The following is a 17,046-nucleotide window of genomic DNA, read 5'->3' as shown; positions in this document are numbered from 1 at the left end:
AGGTTAGAGAAAGCCATGGGTGACCAAACGGAACTGATTAGGGCCGAGCTGAAAGCGACAAGAGATGATGTTCACAATGTTAGCGCGGACCTTAAACCTACCAGGGAGGAGGTTCACAATGCTCTCAATGATTTCCAATCTAATCTAAAATCTCTCAAAGCTAGGGAAACTGACAAAGAGGATAGAATTGGTGATCTGGAGGACAAACAGAGAGAAAGGATAAGGAGGAAGCCTGGAACAAACAGCTTAGAAACCACAAAAACTGAATCAGGGAAATAAATGATGCCATGAAGCATTCCAATATCAGAATTATTGAAATCTCTGAAGGGGAAGAGAAATAAAGAAGTCTAGAAGATATAGTGGAACAAGTCCTTCATGAAAATTTACCCGATCTTGCGAATGGAACCAGCGGTCATGTACTAGAGGCTGAATGGTCTCCACCCAAGATTATACATTCCAAAAAACCATCACAACACCTGATAGTCAAATTGAGGAATTATAATTGTAGGTATAATCTCTTGAAAGCCGCTAGAGCAAAGAGGCTCCTTACTTACAGAGAAAAGCCCATCAGAATAACGTCAGACCTTTCCACAGAGACCTGGCAAGCCAGATAAGGCTGGCAATATATATCCAGGGCACTAAATGAGAAGAACATGCAGCCAAGAATACTTTATCCAGCAAGACTGACATTCAAGATGGATGGAGAGATAAAGAGTTTCCAAGACTGGCAAGGCTTAAAAGACAATGCAATCACCAAGCTGGCACTGCAGGAAATATTAAGGGGGGTTCTATAAAAGAGGAAAAATCCCAAGAATAGCATTGAACAGAAATATAGAGACAATCCACAGAAAGAAATACTTCAAAGGTAACTCAATGTCAATAAAAACCTATCTATCAATAATCACTCTCAATATGAATGGCCTAAATGCTCTCATAAAATTGCACAGGGTTGGAGACTGGTTAAAACGACAGGACCCATCCATATGTTGTCTACAAGAGGCCCATTCTGAGCCTAAAGATACACCCGGATTGAAAGTGCAGGGATGGAGAAGCATATTTCATGCCAATGGGCCTCAAAGAAGGCTGGGGTAGTGATTCTCATATCAGATAAATTAGGCTTTAAGCTAAAGACTGTAGTCAGAGATACAGAAGGACCTACATTATTCTTAAAGGGACTATCCAACAAGATGATCTAATAATTGTAAATATCTATGCTCCCAATATGGGAGCAGCCAATTACTTAAGAAAACTGTTAATCAAGATAAAGAGTCATATTGATATGAATTCACTAATCGTAGGAGATCTTAACATGCCTTTCTCAGAAATAGACAGATCATTGAAGAAGAAAATCATTAAAGAAACAAGAGCATTGAATGACACATTGGACCAGATGGACTTCATATATATACAGAACATTTCACCCTAAAACAACAGAATACCCATTCTTCTCAAGTGCACACGGAACCTTCTCCAGAATAGACCACATACTGTGTCACAAATCAGGACTCAACCGATACCAAAAGACTGAGATGATTCCCTGCATATTCTCAGATCACAATGCTTTGAAACTGGAGCTCAATCACAAGGACAAGTTCCGAAGGAACTCAAACACCTGGAAGCTAAAGACCACCTTGCTTAAGAATGCTTGGATCAACCAGGAGATGTGAAAATGTCTATGCTACCTAAAGCAATCTAAACATTTAATGCAATTCCTATCAAAGTACCATCCATCTTTTTCAAAGAAATGGAACAAATAATTTTAAAATTTATATGGAACCAGAAAAGACCTCGAATAGCCAAAGGGATATTGAAAAAGAAAGCCAAAGTTGGTGGCATCACAATTCCGGACTTCAAGCTTTATTACAAAGCTGTCATCATCAAGACAGCATGGTACTGGCACAAAAACAGACACATAGACCAATGGAACAGAATAGAGAGCCCAGAAATAGACCCTCAACACTATGGTCAACTAATCTTCGACAAAGCAGGAAAGAATGTCCAATGGAAAAAAGACAGCCTCTTCAATAAATGGTGCTGGGAAAATTGGACAGCCACATGCAGAAAAATGAAATTGGACCATTTCCTTACACCACACACAAAAATAGATTCAAAATGGATTAAGGACCTCAAAGAAGAACTGAAACAATTCATGGAAACCAATGAGAATGAAGACACTTCCATCCAAAACCTATGGGATTCAGCAAAGGCGGTCCTAAGGGGGAAATACATAGCCATCCAAGCCTCCCTCAAAAAAATTGAAAAATCTAGAACACAACAGCTGTCTCTACACCTTAAAGAACTGGAGGATCAACAACAAATCAAACCAATTCCACAAAAAAGAAGGAAAAACATCAAGATTAGAGCTGAGATCAATGAGGTAGAAATGAGTGATACAGTAGAACGTGTCAATGAAACTAAAAGTTGGTTTTTTGAAAGAATCAATAAGATCGATAAACCATTGGCCACACTAATCCAAAAGAAAAGAGAGAAAGCCCAAATTCATGAAATTATGAATGAAAAGGGAGAGATCACAACTAACACCAACGAAGTAGAAACAATCATCCGAAGTTATTATCAACAGTTATATGCCAATAAGCTTAGCAACCTAGATGAAATGGATGCATTCCTGGAAAACTATAAACTCCCAAAATTGAACCAGGAAGAAATCGACAACCTGAATAGACCAATATCTAGTAATGTGATTGAAGCAGTGATCAAAAACCTCCCAAAAAACAAGAGCCCAGGATCTGATGGATTCCCTGGGTAATTCTACCAAACTTTTAAAGAAGAAATAACACCTATTCTCCTGAAGCTGTTTCAAAAAATTGAAGCAGAAGGAAAACTTCCAGACTCTTTCTATGAAGCCAGCATTACCCTGATCCCCTAACCAGGCAAAGACCACACCAAAAAGGAGAATTTCAGACCAATATCACTGATAAATATGGATGCTGAGATTCTCAACAAGATCCTAGCAAACAGGATCCAACAACACATTAGAAAGATGATCCACCTTGACCAGGTGGGATTCATCCCTTTGCTACAAGGATGGTTCAACATTCACAAATCAATTAATGTGATACAACAAATTAATAAGAGATGAGAGAAGAACCACATGGTTCTCTCAATTGATGCAGAAAAAGCATTTGACAAAATCCAGCATCCATTCCTGATTAAAACTCTTCAAAATATAGGGATAGAGGTAACATTCCTGAACCTCATTAAATCTATCTATGAAAGACCCACAGCAAATGTCATCCTCAATGGGGAAAAGCTTGCAGCCTTCCCGTTGAGATCTGGAACAAGACAAGGATGCCCACTAACACCACTCTTGTTCAACAGAGTATTAGAAGTCCTAGCAACAGCAATCAGACAACAGAGAGAAATAAAAGGTATCCAAATTGGTAATGAAGAAGTCAAACTCTCTCTCTTCGCAGATGACATGATTCTTTATATGGAAAACCCAAAAGACTCCACCCCCAAACTCCTAGAACTCATACAGCAATTCAGCAACGTGGCAGGATACAAAGTCAATGTGCAGAAATCAGTGGCTTTCTTATACACTAACAATGAAAATACAGAAAGGGAAATTAGAGAATCGATTCCATTTACTATAGCACCAAGAACCATAAGATACCTGGGAATAAACCTAACTAAAGAGGTAAAGGATCTGTACTTGAGGAACTACAGAACACTCATGAAAGAAATTGAAGAAGACACAAATAGATGGAAGACCATTCCATGCTCTTGGATCGGAAGAATAAACATTGTTAAAATGTCTATACTGCCTAGAGCAATCTATACTTTTAATGCCATTCTGATCAAAATTCCACCGGCATTCTTCAAAGAGCTGGAGCAAATAATCCTAAAATTTGTATGGAATCAGAAGAGACCCCGAATCGCTAAGGAAATGTTGAAAAACAAAAATAAAGCTGGCCATTGATCCATTCATCTATTGATGGACATCTAGGATCAAGAAGATGTGGTTTATATACACAATGGAATACTATGAAGCCATCAAAAGAAAGGAAATCTTGCCATTTGCGACAACATGGATGGAACTAGAGCGTATCATGCTTAGCGAAATAAGTCAAGCGGAGAAAGACAACTATCATATGATTTCCCTGATATGAGGGAGTGGTGATGCAACATGGGGGCTTAAGTGGGTAGGAGAAGAATCCATGAAACAAGATGGGATAGGGAGGGAGACAAACCATAAGTGACTCTTAATCTCACGAAACAAACTGTGGGTTGCTGGGGGGAGGGGGGTTGGGAGAAGGGGGTAAGGTTATGGACATTGGGGAGGGTATGTGCTTTTGGGTAAATTGGAAGGGGAGATGAACCATGAGAGACTATGGACTCTGAAAAACAATCTGAGGGGTTTGAAGTGGCAGGGGGGTGGGAGGCTGGGGTACCAGGTGGTGGGTATTATAGAGGGCACAGCTTGCATGGAGCACTGGGTGTGGTGAAAAAATAATGAATACTGTTTTTCTGAAAATAAATAAATTGGGGAAAAAAATCTAAGCAATAACTGGAAGTTTGAAGAATAAAGTAATCACTTCACCCCCAAAAAAATAAATAAATAAAATAAAGCTGGCGGCATCACCTTACCTGATTTCAAGCTTTATTACAAAGCTGCGATCACCAAGACAGCATGGTACTGGCATAAAAACAGACACATAGACCAGTGGAATAGAGTAGAGAGCACAGATATGGACCCTCAACTCTATGGTCAATTAATCTTTGACAAAACAGGAAAAAATATACAGTGAAAAAAAGACAGTCTCTTCAATAAATGGTGCTGGGAAAACTGGACAGCTATATGTAGAAGATGAAACTCGACCATTCTCTTACACCGTACACAAAGATCAACTCAAAATGGATAAAAGACCTCAAGTGAGACAGGAATCCATCAGAATCTTAGAGGAGAATATAGGCAGAAATCTCTTTGATATCAGCCACAGCAACTTCTTTCAAGATACGTCTCCAAAGGCAAAGGAAACAAAAGCGAAAATAAACGTCTGGGACTTCATCAGAATCAAAAGCTTCTGCACAGCAAAGGAAATAGTCAAAAAAACAAAGCAGCAACCCACGGAATGGGAGAAGATATTTGCAAATGACAATACAGACAAAAGGTTGATATCCAGGATCTATAGTGAACTCCTCATACTCAACCCACACGAAACAGACAAACACATCAAAAAATGGGCAGAAGATATTAACAGACACTTCTCTAATCAAGAAATGCAAATGGCTATCAGACACATGAAAAAATGCTCATCATCTTTAGCCTTCAGGGAGATTCAAAATAAAACCACATTGATATATCACCTTACACCAGTTAGAATGGCCAAAATTAACAAAACAGGAAACAACATGCGTTGGAGAGGATGTGGAGAAAAGGGAACCCTCTTCCACTGTTGGTGGGAATGCAAGATGGTGCAGCCTCTTTGGAGAACAGTGGGGAGATTCCTCACGAAATTAAAAATAGAGCTTCCCTATGACCCAGCAATTGCACTCCTGGGTATTTACCCCAAAGACACAGATGTCGTGAAAAGAAGGGCCATCTGTACCCCAATGTTCATAGCAGCAATGGCCACAGTCGCCAAACTATGGAAAGAACCAAGATGCCCTTCAACGGATGAATGGATAAGGAAGATGTGGTCCATATACACTATGGAGTATTATGCCTCCATCAGAAAGGATGAATACCCAACTTTTGTAGCAACATGGACGGGACTGGAAGAGATTATGCTGAGTGAAATAAGTCAAGCAGAGAGAGTCAATTATCATATGGTTTCACTTATTTGTGGAGCATATCAAATAGCATGGAGGACAAGGAGTGTTAGAGAGGAGTAGGGAATTTGGGTAAATTGGAAGGGGAGGTGAACCATGAGAGACTATGGACTCTGAAAAACAATCTGAGGGGTTTGAAGTGGCGGGGGGTTGGGAGGTTGGGGTACCAGGTGGTGGGTATTATGGAGGGCACGGCTTGCATGGAGCACTGGGTGTGGTGAAAAAATAATTAATACTGTTTTTCTGAAAATAAATAAATTGAAAAAAAAGGGAAAAAATCCAAATACAGAAATAACATCGAAAAACATCAGAAAAAGTAAACAGTATAAAGATGAGTATCATCTGCAATCTCACCACTGGGATATTTCCATAACTTTTTTCAATGTGCTTTTTGCCCTATTTTACATAAATGTGATTGATTTATGGAACAAAAAAAAAAAGTAGGGGGGAGGAGTCAAGATGGCGGAGAAGTAGCAGGCTGAGACTACCTCAGCTAGCAGGAGATCAGCTAGAGAGCTTATCTAAAGTTTGCAAACACCAGCAAATCCATCAGCAGATCGAGGAGAAGAAGAACAGCAATTCTAGAAACAGAAAAACAACCACTTTCTGAAAGGTAGGACTGGCGGAGAAGTGAATCCAAAGCGACGGGAAGATAGACCCCGGGGGGAAGGGCCGGCTCCCGGCAAGCGGCGGAGCAACGGAGCACAAAATCAGGACTTTTAAAAGTCTGTTCCGCTGAGGGACATCACTCCGGAGGCTAAACCGGGGCGAAGCCCACATGGGGTGGCGTGACCTCAGGTCCTGCGGGGTCACAGAAGGATCGGGGGTGTCCGAGTGTCGCAGAGCTTGCGGATATTGGAACGGGAAAGCCGGCTGCAGAGATAGAGCCGACAGTAAGCTCGCAGCTTGGAGTTGCCTTGAACCGGTCGCAAGCTCGGTGAGCTCGGAGCGCGGCCGGAGGTTGGGCAGACGCGAGTTACTGGGAGCTATTCGCTGAGGGCGCACAGGGGAGCGGGGCCCCGGGCTCTCGGCTCCTCCGGGCCGGAGACCAGGAGGCCGCCATTTGTATTCCCGTCCTCTGGAACTCTACGGAAAGCGCTCAGGGAACAAAAGCTCCTGAAAGCAAAGTCAAGCAGATCACTCAGCCCGGCCCCTGGTAAGGGCGGTGTAATTCCGCCTGGGGCAAAGACACTTGAGAATCACTACACCAGGCCCCTCCCCCAGAAGATCAACAAGAAATCCAGGCAAGACCAAGTTCACCTACCAAGGAGTGCAGTTTCAATACCAAGGAGAGAGCAGCAGAATTCCAGAGGAGGAGAAAACAAACCACGGAACTCATGGCTTTCTGCCTGTGATTTTCCAGTCTTGCAGTTAATTTAATCTTTTTCTTTTTCATTTTTTTTCTCTTCTTCTGCTAAAATTTTTTATAACTTTTACCCTTTTCTCTTTTAACATTTTTTAACTAGATTATCTAATATATATATTTTTCTTTTTTATACTTTTGTTTATTCATTTTCTTTTTTTTTAATTCTTTTTTTTTCTTTTTTTCTTTTTGAACCTTTTTTTATCCCCAAATCAGAAGAGATCCTAATCTCTTCAATCTTTTTTTCTTAATTCTTTTTTAAATTCTTGATTGAATTTTTAATTCAATCTCTTTTTTTTAATTCTTTTTTTCTTTTTTTTCTTTCTTTCTTTTTGAACCTCTTTTTATCCCCAAATCAGAAGAGATCCCAATCAGAAGAGATTGGGAGATCCCAATCAAAGAAGATCCCAATCAGAGGAGATCCCTCACCCAATCGGGAAGATTTGGGATCTCTTCTGATTTGGTTAAAGCATATTTCCTGGGATTGTTGCCACCCTTTTAGTATTTTACTTGCTCCTTCATATACTCTTAGCTGGACAAAATGACAAGGCAGAAAAATTCACAACAAAAAAAAGAACAAGAGGCAGTACCAAAGGCTAGGGACCTAATCAATACAGACATTGGTAATATGTCAGATCTAGAGTTCAAAATGACAGTTCTCAAGGTTATATCCAGGTTTGAAAAAGGCATGGAAGATATTAGAGAAACCCTCTCCAGAGATATAAAATCCCTTTCTGGAGAAATAAAAGAACTAAAATCCAACCAAGTTGAAATCAAAAAAGCTATTAATGAAGTTCAATCAAAAATGGAGGCTCTCACTGCTAGGATAAATGAGGCAGAAGAAAGAATTAGCGATATAGAAGACCAAATGACAGAGAATAAAGAAGCTGAGCAAAAGAGGGACAAACAGCTACTGGACCATGAGGGGAGAATTCGAGAGATAAGTGACACCATAAGACGAAACAACATTAGAATAATTGGGATTCCAGAAGAAGAAGAAAGAGAGAGGGGAGCAGAAGGTATACTGGAGAGAATTATTGGGGAGAATTTCCCCAATATGGCAAAGGGAACGAGCATCAAAATTCAGGAGGTTCAGAGAACGCCCCTCAAAATCAATAAGAATAGGCCCTCACCCCGTCAGCTAATAGTAAAATTTACAAGCCTTAGTGACAAAGAGAAAATCCTGAAAGCAGCCCAGGAAAAGAAGTCTGTAACATACAATGGTAAAAGTATTAGATTGGCAGCTGACTTATCCACAGAGACCTGGCAGGCCAGAAAGAGCTGGCATGACATTTTCAGAGCACTAAACGAGAAAAACATGCAGCCAAGAATACTATATCCAGCTAGGCTATCATTGAAAATAGAAGGAGAGATTAAAAGCTTCCAGGAAAAACAAAAACTGAAAGAATTTGCAAACACCAAACCAGCTCTACAGGAAATACTGAAAGGGGTCCTCTAAGCAAAGAGAGAGCCTACAAGTGGTAGATCAGAAAGGAACAGAGACAATATACAGTAACAGTCACCTTACAGGCAATACAATGGCACTAAAATCATATCTCTCAATAGTTACCCTGAATGTTAAGGGGCTAAATGCCCCAATCGAAAGACACAGGGTATCAGAATGGATAAAAAAACAAAACCCATCTATATGTTGCCTCCAAGAAACCCATTTTAAACCCGAAGACACCTCCAGACTTAAAGTGAGGGGGTGGAAAAGAATTTACCATGCTAATGGACATCAGAAAAAAGCAGGAGTGGCAATCCTTATATCAGATCACTTAGATTATAAGCCAAAGACTATAATAAGAGATGAGGAAGGACACTATATCATACTCAAAGGGTCTGTCCAACAAGAAGATCTAACAATTTTAAATATCTATGTCCCCAATGTGGGAGCAGCCAACTATATAAACCAATTAATAACAAAATCAAAGAAACACATCAACAATAATACAATAATAGTAGGGGACTTTAACACTCCCCACACTGAAATGGACAGATCATCCAAGCAAAAGATCAACAGGGAAATAAAGGCCTTAAATGATACACTGGATGAGATAGACATCACAGATATATTCAGAACATTTCATCCCAAAGCAACAGAATACACATTCTTCTCTAGTGCACATGGAACATTCTCCAGAATAGATCACATCCTCGGTCCTAAATCAGTACTCAACTGGTATCAAAAGATTGGGATCAATCCCTGCATATTTTCAGAACACAATGCTCTGAAGCTAGAACTCAACCACAAAAGGAAGACTGGAAAGAACACAAATACATGGAGACTAAACAGCATCCTTCTAAAGAATGAATGGGTCAACCGGGAAATTAAAGAAGAATTGAAAAAAATCATGGAAACAAATGATAATGAAAATACAACGGTTCAAAATCTGTGGGACACAACAAAGGCAGTCCTGAGAGGAAAATATATAGCAGTACAAGCTTTTCTCAAGAAACAAGAAAGGTCTCAGGTACACAACCTAACCCTACACCTAAAGGAGCTGGAGAAAGAACAAGAAAGAAACCCTAAGCCCAGCAGGAGAAGAGAAATCATAAAGATCAGAGCAGAAATCAATGAAATAGAAACCAAAAAAACCACAATAGAACAAATCAACGAAACTAGGAGCTGGTTCTTTGAAAGAATTAATAAAATTGATAAACCCTTGGCCAGACTTATCAAAAAGAAAAGAGAAAGGACCCAAATAAATAAAATCATGAATGAAAGAGGAGAGATCACAACTAACACCAAAGAAATACAAACTATTATAAGAACATACTATGAGCAACTCTACGCCAACAAATTTGACAATCTGGAAGAAATGGATGCATTCCTAGAAACATATAAACTACCAAAATTGAACCAGGAAGAAATAGAGAGCCTGAACAGACCCATAACCAGTAAGGAGATTGAAACAGTCATTAAAAATCTCCAAACAAACAAAAGCCCAGGGCCAGATGGCTTACCAGGGGAATTCTACCAAACATTTAAAGAAGAACTAATTCCTATTCTCCTGAAACTGTTCCAAAAAATAGAAATGGAAGGAAAACTCCCAAACTCATTTTATGAGGCCAGCATCACCTTGATCCCAAAACCAGACAAGGATCCCATCAAAAAAGAGAGCTATAGACCAATATCCTTGATGAACACAGATGCAAAAATTCTCACCAAAGTACTAGCCAATAGGATTCAACAGTACATTAAAAGGATTATTCACCACGACCAAGTGGGATTTATCCCAGGGCTGCAAGGTTGGTTCAACATCCGCAAATCAGTCAATGTGATACAACACATCAATAAAAGAAAGAACAAGAACTATATGATACTCTCAATAGATGCTGAAAAAGCATTCAACAAAGTACAGCATCCCTTCCTGATCAAAACCCTTCAAAGTGTAGGGATAGAGGGCACATACCTCAATATCATCAAAGCCATCTATGAAAAACCCACTGCAAATATCATTCTCAATGGAGAAAAACTGAAAGCTTTTCCACTAAAGTCAGGAACACGGCAGGGATGTCCATTATCACCACTGCTATTCAACATAGTACTAGAAGTCCTAGCCTCAGCAATCAGACAACAAAAGGAAATTAAAGGCATCCAAATCGGCAAAGAAGAAGTCAAATTATCACTCTTCGCAGATGATATGATACTCTATGTGGAAAACCCAAAAGACTCCACTCCAAAACTGCTAGAACTTATACAGGAATTCAGTAAAGTGTCAGGATATAAGATCAATGCACAGAAATCAGTTGCATTTCTCTACACCAACAACAAGACAGAAGAAAGAGAAATTAAGTAGTCAATCCCATTTACAATTGCACCACAAACCATAAGATACCTAGGAATAAACCTAAACAAAGAGGCTAAGAAACTATACTCAGAAAACTATAAAGTACTCATGAAAGAAATTGAGGAAGACACAAAGAAATGGAAAAATGTTCCATGCTCCTGGATTGGAAGAATAAATATTGTGAAAATGTCTATGCTACCTAATGCAATCTACACATGTAATGCAATTCCTATCAAAGTACCATCCATCTTTTTCAAAGAAACGGAACAAATAATTTTAAAATTTATATGGAACCAGAAAAGACCTCGAATAGCCAAAGGGATATTGAAAAAGAAAGCCAAAGTTGGTGGCATCACAATTCCAGACTTCAAGCTTTATTACAAAGCTGTCATCATCAAGACAGCATGGTACTGGCACAAAAACAGACACATAGACCAATGGAACAGAATAGAGAGCCCAGAAATAGACCCTCAACTCTATGGTCAACTAATCTTCGACAAAGCAGGAAAGAATGTCCAATGGAAAAAAGACAGCCTCTTCAATAAATGGTGTTGGGAAAATTGGACAGCCACGTGCAGAAAAATGAAATTGGACCATTTCCTTACACCACACACAAAAATAGATTCAAAATGGATTAAGGACCTCAATGTGAGAAAGGAATCCATCAAAATCCTTGAGGAGAACACAGGCAGCAACCTCTTCGACCTCAGCCGCAGCAACATCTTCCTAGGAACATCGCCAAAGGCAAGGGAAGCAAGGGCAAAAATGAACTTTTGGGATTTCATCAAAATCAAAAGCTTTTGCACAGCAAAGGAAACAGTTAACAAAACCAAAAGACAACTGACAGAATGGGAGAAGATATTTGCAAATGACATATCAGATAAAGGACTAGTGTCCAAAATCTATAAAGAACTTAACAAACTCAACACCCAAAGAACAAATAATCCAATCAAGAAATGGGCAGAGGACATGAACAGACGTTTCTGCCAAGAAGACATCCAGATGGCCAATAGACACATGAAAAAGTGCTCCATATCACTCGGCATCAGGGAAATACAAATCAAAACCACAATGAGATATCACCTCACACCAGTCAGAATGGCTAAAATCAACAAGTCAGGAAATGACAGATGCTGGCGAGGATGCAGAGAAAGGGGAACCCTCCTACACTGTTGGTGGGAATGCAAGCTGGTGCAACCCCTCTGGAAAACAGCATGGAGGTTCCTCAAAATGTTGAAAATAGAACTGCCCTATGACCCAGCAATTGCACTACTGGGAATTTACCCTAAAGATACAAACGTAGTGATCCAAAGGGGCACGTGCACCCGAATGTTTATAGCAGCAATGTCCACAATAGCCAAACTATGGAAAGAACCTAGATGTCCATCAACAGATGAATGGATCAAGAAGATGTGGTATATATACACAATGGAATACTATGCAGCCATCAAAAGAAACGAAATCTTGCCATTTGCGACAACATGGATGGAACTAGAGCGTATCATGTTTAGCGAAATCAGTCAAGCGGAGAAAGACAACTATCATATGATCTCCCTAATATGAGGGAGTGGTGATGCAACATGGGGGCTTAAGTGGGTAGGAGAAGAATCCATGAAACAAGATGGGATAGGGAGGGAGACAAACCATAAGTGACTCTTAATCTCACGAAACAAACTGTGGGTTGCTGGGGGGAGGGGGGTTGGGAGAAGGGGGGTAGGGTTATGGATATTGGGGAGGGTATGTGCTTTTGAGTAAATTGGAAGGGGAGATGAACCATGAGAGACTATGGACTCTGAAAAACAATCTGAGGGGTTTGAAGTGGTGGGGGGGTGGGAGGTTGGGGTACCAGGTGGTGGGTATTATAGAGGGCACAGCTTGCATGGAGCACTGGGTGTGGTGAAAAAATAATGAATACTGTTTTTCTGAAAATAAATAAATTGGAAAAAAATAAATAAAAATAAAATAAAATAAAATGATTATCCAACATGATCAGGTAGGATTCTTCCCTGGGCTACAAGGCTCGTTCAAAATTCCCAAATCAATCAATGTGATAGAACAAATTAATATGAGAAGAAAGAACCACAATGTCCTCTGAATTGATGCAGAAAGGATTTGACAAAATACAGCATTCGTTCCTGATGAAAATGCTTCAAAGTATAGGGATAGAGAGAACATTACTATACCACATCAAATCTATCTATGAAAGACCCACAGCAAATATCATCCTCAATGTGAAAAAGCTTGCAGCCTTCCCATTGAGATCAGGAACAAGACAAGGATGCCCACTTTCAACACTCTTGTTCAACATAGTATTAGACCTCCTAGCAAATGCAATCAGACAACAAAGAAAAATAAAAGTATCCAAATTGGTAATGAAGATGCCAATTCTCTCTCTTCGCAGATGACATGATTCTTTATGTGGAAAACCCAAAAGATTCCACCCCCACACTACTAGAACTCATACAGCAATTCAGCAACGTGGCAGGATACAAAGTCAATGTGCAGAAATCAGTCGCTTTCTTATACACTAACAATGAAAATACAGAAAGGGAAATTAGAGAATCGATTCCATTTACTATAGCACCAAGAACCATAAGATACCTGGGAATCAAATTAACCAAAGAGGTAAAGAATCTGTACTCAAGGAACTACAGAACACTCATGAAAGAAATTGAAGAAGACACAAAAAGATGGAAGACAATTCCATGCTCTTGGATCGGAAGAATAAACATTGTTAAAATGTCTATACTGCCTAGAGCAATCTATACTTTTAATTCCATTCCAATCAAAATTCCACTCGTATTTTTCAAAGAGCTGGAGCAAATAATCCAAAAATTTCTATGGAATCAGAAGAGACCCCGAATCACCTAGGAAATGTTGAAAAACAAAAATAAAACAGGGGGCATCCCGCTACCTGATTTCAAGCTTTACTACAGAGCTATGATCACCAAGACAGCATGGTATTGGCATAAAAACAGACACATAGACCAGTGGAACAGAGTAGAGAGCCCAGATACGGATGCTCAACACTATGGTCAATTAATTAATCTTCGACAAAACAGGAAAAAATATACAGTGGAAAAAAGACAGTCTCTTCAATAAATGGTACTGGGAAAGCTGGGCATCTATATGTAGAAGAATGAAACTCGACCATTCCCTTACACCGTACACAAAGATAAACTCAAAATGGATAAAAGACCTCAACGTGAAACAGGAATCCATCAGAATCCTAGAGGAGAAGATGCGCAGTAATCTCTTCGATATCAGCCACAGCAACTTCTTTCAAGATATGTCTCCAAAGGCAAAGGAAACAAAAGCGAAGATGAACTTTTGGGACTTCATCAAAAACAAAAGCTTCTGCACAGCAAAGGAAACCGTCAAGAAAAAAAAAAGAGGCAACCCACGGAATGGGAGAAGATATTTGCAAATGACAGTAGAGACAAAAGGTTGATATCCAGGATCTATAATGAACTCCTCAAACTCAACACACACAAAAAAGAATCATCAAAAAATGGGCAGAAGATATGGACAGACACTTCTCCAATAAAGATATACAAATGTCTATCAGACACTTGAAAAAATGTTCATCATTACTAGCCCTCAGGGAGATTCAAATTAAAACCACATTGAGATATCACCTTATACCAGTTAGAATGGCCAAAATTAGCAAGACAGGAAACAACATGTGTTGGAGAGGATGTGGAGAACAGTGAACCCTCTTCCATTGTTGCTGGGAATGCAAGTTGGTGCAGTCTCTTTGGAGAACAGTGTGGCGATTCCTCAAGAAATTAAAAATAGAACTTCCCTATGACCCTGCAATTGCACTCCTGGGTATTTACCCCAAAGGTACAGATGTAGTGAAAAGAAGGGCTATCTGTACCCCAATGTTCATAGCAGCAATGGCCACGGTCGCCAAACTGTGGAAAGAACCAAGATGCCCTTCAACGGATAATGGATAAGGAAGATGTGGTCCATATACACTATGGAGTATTATGCCTCCATCAAAAAGGAAGAATACCCAACTTTTGTAGCAACATGGACGGGACTGGAAGAGATTATGCTGAGTGAAATAAGTCAAGCAGAGAGAGTCAATTATCATATGGTTTCACTTATTTGTGGAGCATAACAAAAAGCATGGTGAACATGGGGAGTTAGAGAGAAGGGGGTTGGGGTAAATTTCAAGGGGAGGTGAATTATGAGAGACTGTGGACTCTGAAAAACAATCTGAGGGGTTTGAAGTGGCGGGGGGTTGGGAGGTTGGGGTACCAGGTGGTGGGTATTATACAGGGCACAGATTGCATGGAGCACTGGGTGTGGTGAAAAAATAATGATACTGTTATGCTGAAAATAAATAAATGAATAAAATTATGAATGGAAGTAATTTTCCACTGCTTAGGTATACTTAAACAATTTGAAGTAATAAGGAATTATATAAAAAAGTTTATGAAATTTATTTTAAATATAAAAACTGGACCATCAGAGTAAAACCTCATGGTTTTATTTTATATGCTTGCAATTGGTGGAGTACATCTGTATACTACAAAAAAAAACACAAAAAAACATTGAGATATCACCTTACACCAGTTAGAATGGCCAAAATTAGCAAGACAGGAAACACGTGTGGGAGGCGATGTGGAGAAAGGGGAACCCTCTTACACTGTTGGTGGGAATGTTGGTGCAGCCTCTTTGGAGAACAGTGTGGAGATTCCTCAAGAAATTAAAAATAGAACTTCCCTATGACCCTGCTATTGAACTTCTGGGTATTTACCCCAAAGATACAGATGTAGTGAAAAGACGGGCCATCTGTACCCCAATGTTCATAGCAGCAATGGCCACGTTTGCCAAACTTTGGAAAGAATCAAGATGCCCTTCAACGGATGAATGGATAAGGAAGATGTGGTCCATATACACTATGGAGTATTATGCCTCCATCAGAAAGGATGAATACCCAACTTTTGTAGCAACATGGATGGGACTGGAAGTGATTATGCTGAGTGAAATAAGTCAAGCAGAGGGAGTCAACCATCATATGGTTTCACTTATTTGTGGAGCATAACAAATATCATGGAGGACAAGCGGTGTTAGAGAGAAGGGAGTTGGGGTAAATTGGAAGGGGAGGTGAATCATGAGAGACTATGGGCTCTGAAAAAGAATCTGGGGGGGTTGAAGTGTCGCGGGATTGGGAGGTTGGGGTACCAGGTGGTGGGTATTATAGAGGACACGGATTGCATGGATCACTGGGTGTAGTGAAAAAAAATAATGAATACTGTTATGCTGAAAATAAATAAATAAATAAATAAATAATAAAATACCTTAAAAAAAGAAAATTAAAAAGAATGTACAAACAGATTTAGCTTATGGTCAAATGTTTAATGTGATGAAGATATTAATCCTCTCAGAACTGACCAATACATTTATTGAAATAATTTCTTGTAAAATGATCTAACAATAATGGGGAGTTAAAACAAAACACTAAGGAAACATGTGAAACATGTGACCCGATTTTAGCCCTGGGAGAACTCTTATTTGTCCACAGGGCCTGACTCTTTGTGAAGAGGATCAGGAACAGGGAGTTTGTTTCAGTTCAGAGTAAACAAGCCAGGGTGGGGCTTGGGCAATTATTATCAGTCAGGGACACAGACCAGGTGAGGAACTTGCTATCCTGAGGGCTGATTCACAGAGTGTGGATGCAGTAGGTATGGGATTTGGGGGTCCAGAGCACTGAGCCTGTGCAGACACCCACAATATACATCTGGGTTGATAGTTTCTGTGCATCTCAAACCAGTGAAGAATCCTGTGACTTGTAAACTGTTAAAGGAGAATGGAGGCCATAAAGGCACTTTATTGAAGGGGACACCATGTGATTCAGAAATGCTCCCTCTACTTCCAAGGGTTACAAATATAACTTACACCCATAACTCCTGGGAAGACAGTCTGAAGGAACTGATCATAGAATAGATCACCTTCAACACCTGTCTTGGCCTGTCCTGGAGAACATGTGAGTATATCCGTGCAGCATAAGGGGTGTTGTTTGCCTGTTCCTGTGGGTGTGTATGTAGTGGGAAGTCATGCCTCCTGGGGAAGTTCTGTGTTCCT

Source organism: Neovison vison, chromosome 3, assembly GCF_020171115.1.
Source record: "Neovison vison isolate M4711 chromosome 3, ASM_NN_V1, whole genome shotgun sequence".
Classification (NCBI taxonomy): domain Eukaryota; kingdom Metazoa; phylum Chordata; class Mammalia; order Carnivora; family Mustelidae; genus Neogale; species Neogale vison.
The sequence above is the reverse complement of the archived record's forward strand: the minus strand, read 5'-3'. Positions refer to the sequence as shown.